This window comes from Ovis aries, chromosome 11 (assembly GCF_016772045.2).
Source record: "Ovis aries strain OAR_USU_Benz2616 breed Rambouillet chromosome 11, ARS-UI_Ramb_v3.0, whole genome shotgun sequence".
NCBI lineage: Eukaryota > Metazoa > Chordata > Mammalia > Artiodactyla > Bovidae > Ovis > Ovis aries.
This window is the reverse complement of record NC_056064.1, coordinates 669,677-675,765: the sequence shown is the minus strand read 5'-3', so window position 1 is coordinate 675,765 and position 6,089 is coordinate 669,677.

The window sequence follows — 6,089 nt, the reverse complement described above, 5'->3', positions numbered from 1 at the left end:
GAAGTTCTCCGACATACTCGTCTCCACTCGAGAGGAACATCGAGTTTCCCACCACCACTCAAGAAGATCCCCGTTTCCCCCTCCTCATCTCGAGGAGACTTGACTCTCTTCAGGCAACTAAAGGGGGCTCAGAGGGCCCCATCAACCCTCGAGATGAAACCCGAGCTTTCTGCCAAAATTCGAGGAGAGCCCCGCGGTTCACACCTCACCTGAAATGAGGGCCCATTCTCTGCTTCAACTCAAGAAGAATCCCAACTTCCTGTCACACCACAAGAAGAGGCCTGTCTCACCAATAGAATATCGAGTGGAACCCTGCGGATCCTGCTGCAATTGAAAAGGACATTGAGTTTTCCATCAGCTCGAGATAAATCCGGATCACCCTGTGCCAGCTTCAAGGGAACACCGAGTGTACTCTCAGAACATGAAGGGCTGCAACTCCTGAATTTCCCTGAGATACCTGTCCCCACGTGAGAGGAACACCGAGTTTCAAGCCACAATTCCAGGAGAGTCCCTTTTTCCCACTCCTCAACTCGAGACGAAGGTCGATTCCCCTGCTTAATCAGGAAAGGAATCCCGAGGTTCCCGTCGCACTTCAAGTACAGCCCGGTCTCACCTTGCAACTCGAGCACATCCCAGGGAGTAGTGCCTCAATTTAAAAAGATGCCAATTTCCCAATCCATTCCAGATAAGCCTGATTCCCCTGCCCTCACGCGACTGGAACCCCGAGTATTGACTCAAAACATGAAGGGAGTTGTGACAGCACTGTGGCACCTCAAGAAGTAGCCCCTGATCCCCTTGTCCACTCAACTGGAAGCCTGACACCTCTTTGACATCCCAAGAGGAAACGGGAGTTCCAAGTCTCCACATGAGATGAGGCCTTATTCCCCTGTTGAAACCCCATAGGAACTCGAGATCCATGTCAGCCCTGGAGAGGAACCCTGAAATTCCAGCCTCAACTCCAGGTTAGGCCACATGCCCCTGCTCCGGCTGGAGAGGAATCCAAAGAGGCCCCTCACAACTTGAATGGAGCCTGGACTTTCCTGAGGCAACACGAATGGGCCCCCGAGGTCCCCATCACAACTCAACACATACCTCGCATTTCCTGTTCCAACTCCAAAAAACCCAAAAGATTCTCCCCTCCACGCGAGATGAGGCCCTTTCCCCTGAAGCGTCACCAGAGAAATCCAACCTTCCATCTTGTGCCTCGAAAGGGTGCTTAATGCCCTTTGTGTCACTCAAAAAGTTACCCGACATACAAGTCTCCACTCGAGAGGAATACCAAGTTTCCTGCCACCACTCAAGAAGAGCCCCATTTCCCCCTCCTCATCTCAAGGAGGCTTGACTCCCTTTAGGCAACACAAAGGGAACCAAAGTTGCCCATCAACCCTCGAAATGAAATCAGAGATTCCCACCACAACTCAAGGAGAGCCTCGTGGTTCCCACCTCATCTGGAGATGAGGGCCCATTCCCTGTTAAAACTCAAGATGAAACCAAACTTCCCCTCACATCACATGAAGAGGCCTGTCTCACCTATTGAATCCCGAGTGGAAACCCACGTATCCTGCTGCAAGGAAAAAGGTCACTCAGTTCCCTCCTAGCTCAAGATAAGTCCTGATTGCCCTGCCCTGGCTCCAGGGGAACACCGAGTATCCTTCACAACATACTTGGAGGCCTGACGCCCCTGCTGATCCTCTTGAATAAGCCCAAATACCCTGCCTGAACGTGACAGAGGCCTGAGCCCCGTTTGACAACTCAAGTGGAAAGCAGCGTTCCATGTCTCAACAGCAAACGAGGCCTGATTCCCTAGTTGAACCTTGAAAGGAAGCCCGAGATCCCTGTCGCCAGTGGAGAAGAACACTGAGTTTCCTGAACGGCCGACTGAACCCTAGACATGGCCCTATTCGCTGGCAGTGACCCAAGAGGAATCCTGATGTGCCCCTTGCCACTCGAAAAGAAACCTGACTTCTCAGAGGCAAGATGAGCGGTTCCCTGTGTTCCCCATCGCTACTCGAGAGGAACCTCTAGCGTTCTGCCACAACTCGAGAAAAACCACGAGATTCTCCCCCTCAATGCGAGATGAGGCCCATTTCCAGTACAGAGTCTCGAGAGAAATCCCACTTTCCCTCCTGAAACATGAAAGGGCACTGGACACACTTTCTGCAACACCCGAATTTCCCTGAGATACCCGTCCCCACACGAGAGGAACACCGAGTTTCATGCCACAACTCAACTAGAGCCCTGTTTTTCCCCTCCTCAACTCGGGACGAGGGTCGATTCCCCTACTTCTTTGGCAAAGGGATCCCGAGGTCCCCGTTTCACCTCAAGAGGTGGCCGGTCTCAACTTGTAACTCGAGCACGTCCCCAGGGGTCGTATCTCAATTCCAAAAAGACCCTGATTTCCCCATCCACTTCAGATAAACCTGATTCCCCTGCCCTGACTCCACTTGAACCCCGAGTATCAACGCAAAACAAGTAGGGAGGTGTGACAGCCCTGTGGCACCTCAAGAAATAGCCTCATATCCCTAGGTCAACTCGACAGGATGCCTGACACCCCTTTGACACCCTGAAAGGAAAGTGGCATTCCAAGTCTCCACACGAGATGAGGCCTGACTCCGCTGTTGAAACTCCATAGGAACATTGAGATCCAGGTCAGCACTGGAGAGGAACCCTGAGGTTCCGGCCTCAAGTACAGATGAGGCCCTATGCCCCTGCCCCGACTGGAGATGAAACTCGAGAGGCCCCTGGCAACACAAAAGGAGACTGAACTTCTCTGAGGCAACACAAGCGGGCTCTTCAGGTCCCCATCACTACTCTAGTGGTACCCCGAGTTTCCTGCCCCAACTCAGGAAAGCCCAGGAGATTCTCCCCTCCACGTGAGATGAGGTTCTTTTCCACTGGAGCATCTCGAGAGAAATCCCACCTTCCTTCTTGAGCCTTGAAAGGTTACTTGAAGCCCTTTATGCAACTCCAAAAGTTCCCCGATATACCTGTCTCCACTCGAGAGGAACACCGAGTTTCCTGCCACCACTCAAGAAGAGCCCCATTTCTGCCCCCCCCTTCTCAAGGAGGCTTGACTCTTTTCACACCTCAAGGGGGCCCAGAGGTCCCCATCAGCCCTCGAGATGAAACCCGAGTTTCCCGCCACAACTCAAGGAGAGCCCCGTGTTTCCCACCTCATCTGGAAATGAGGGCCCATTCCCTGCTTCAACTCAAGACGAATCTCAACTTCCCCTCACACCACAAGAAGAGGCCTGTCTCACCAATTGAATCTTGAGTGGAACCCCACGGATCCTGCTGCAAGGAAAAAGGGCACCGAGTTCCCCCTCAGCTCAAGATTTCCAGGGTCCACCCCAGTGCATCCCGGGTAATTGGAAGGGGAAATGGCATTGGCGATTAGGAAAAAAAAAAATATTTAAAGATATAACGAGAGATTAGAAGAAAATATTGTAGTAGAGAAAAAGGGGCTGAGATTCCTTGGTCTACACAAGAAGCCAATAAAGTTCTGAGACAAGGAACTTGCACCATCTACGTTAGGCCACAGGTGCTCCCCAGGTCTCCCAAAGGAGCGGAGTCGCAAAGTGCCTCCCTGTTTGGGTCTTAGAAGCCCAGGCAAAATTAGTAGACATGGCGAGACTTTATGTTCCAGCCTGGAATTCAGCCTGAAAATGAGAGAGAGGGAGTGGGAGAAAGAGAGAGAGAGAGAACTGACATCGGGGGAGCCAGATTTCTGTGAAAATGGTCCATCTCTTTATTTTCCAGGAAAGCTTTTATACTTTAAGTTGTACATAGAGATCAATGGATAATACAAAACCATGCAGGGTCAGAAGTCCTGACCCTTATCAAGACCAGGCTTTCTCTCTGCATACTTATCTGTATGCACAAGTCTTAGGTGATTTAGATCATCTTCTGTCCAGGAGGTCTGTTAGCATTTTATGGCCCTTTTCTGATAAGGGTCTGTAAACCAGAAAACTTATTTGCCCTAAAAGTGTTGTTCTTACTAAAGTCTGGTGCCACTCTCAGAAAGCACTAATTAAGGTTACATTCTTACATAGCAAGGATACAACAATTTATAACAAGGAAGGAGGAGTACAGTGATTTGTAACAAAGAGGAAATTCATTAACTCAAAAGTCTAGTATTGCTAACATCAAAACTGCTATATTCCTTTTTCTATATCCCAATTACATTGATTAATATCCTCCAGGTGCCTAAAAGATAAAGGATATGGAGGCCTGGCGGCAATCATTAACTCAACAATGAAACCCTTCACCAATATAATTCTTAGCCCTTTTAAAAAAGGCTCTATATCTTTAAGATGTTTTAAGCTTCGTGCCTCTTGCGGTTGGGGGCTGTAAACAATCACATGCATAGTTGTAAAAGTCTGGGTAACCTGTCAGGCAAGTGATAGAGCCATCAGAGTGATTTGAGCTGAGACACTACTTTTATATAGACTGATAACTGGACTCTAAGTTAACTTTTTCCAGAGAAAGGTGGTCAGGGATTGACCCTGTTAATGACATAGGAGTCAGTAAAGGTCATGAAATAATAAGACAGACAGGTTCTGGTTTGGGGGTAGATGCTCAAGTAGTCCCAGGGGGGCCCACTGAAGCCTGATCCCACCTTTGCATGTCAGGACTCTTCCTTATGAGATTTGCCATGGGCGGGATTCCTCATGCTGGTTCCCCACACGAGATATGTCCTGATTCCCCTGCGCCAGCTCCAGGGAAACACCGAGCATACCCTCATAACATGATGGAAGGCCTGATGCCCATGCTGATCCTCTTGAAAATACCCCGATGACTCTCCTGAATGCGACAGGAGGCCTGATCCCCGTTTGACAACTAGAGAGGAAAGGAGAGTTCCATTCCTCAACACCAGACGAGACCTGACTCCCTAGTTGAACCTTGAGAGGAAGTCTGAGATCCCATGTCACTGCCGGAGAGGAACATTGAGTTTCCCGACTGAACTATAAACACAGCCCTATTCACTGGCAGCAACTGGAGAGGAATCCTGACGTCCCCCTCACCACTCGAAAAGAGACCTGACTTCTCCAAGGCAAGACGAGCGGGTCCCCAAGGTCCCCATCGCAACTCGAGAGGAACCTCAAGCGTCCCGACGCAACTCGAGAAAAACCATGAGATTCTCCCCCTCAACGCATGAGCCCCATTTCCAGAGCAGTGTCTCGAGAGGAATCCCACGTTCCCACCTGAAACATGAAAGGGTACTGGACACACTTTCTGAAACTCCCGAATTTCCCTGAGAGACCAGTCCCATGTGACAGGAATACCGAGTTTCATGCCACAACTCAAGGAGAGCCCTGTTTTCTCCCTCCTCAACTTGAGACAAGGGTCAATTCCCCTGCTTCTTTGGGAATGGGATTCCGAGGTTCCCGTGGCACCTCAAGAGGAGGCCGGTCTGAACTTGAAACATGATGGCGTCCCCGGGAGTCATGCCTCAATTCCAAAAAGACACCAATTTCCCCATCCACTCCACATAAGCCAGATTCCCCTGCCCTGACTCGACTGGAACCCCGAGTATTGACTCAAAACATGAAGGGAGGTGTGACAGTGCTGTAGCACCTAGAGAAATAGCCCCAGATCCCTATGTCAAAGCAACAGGAATCCTGGCACCCCTTTGATACATCGAGAGGAAAGCGGAGTTCCAAATCTCCACACAAGATGAGGGCTGACTCCCCTGTTGAAACTCCATAGGAACTCCATGACCCAGGTCAGCACTGGAAAGGAACACTGAGGTCCTGGCCTCAACTCCAGATGAGGCCCTATGCCCCTGCCCTGACTGGAGAGGAATCACAAGGGGCCCCTCACAACTCAAATGGAGACTGGACTTTCCTGAGGCAACACAAGCGGGCCCCTGAGGTCCCCGTTGCAACTTGAGATGAACCCCGAGTTTCCTGCTGCAAGTCGAGAAAACCCAGGAGATTCTCTCCTCCATGCGATACGAGGCCCTTTCCACTGCCACGTCGTGAGAGAAATCTCACCTTTCCTCTTCAACCTCAAAAGGGTACTTGACACCATTTATGCAACTCAAGAAGTTCCCCGACATACTCGTCTCCACTCGAGAGGAACACCAA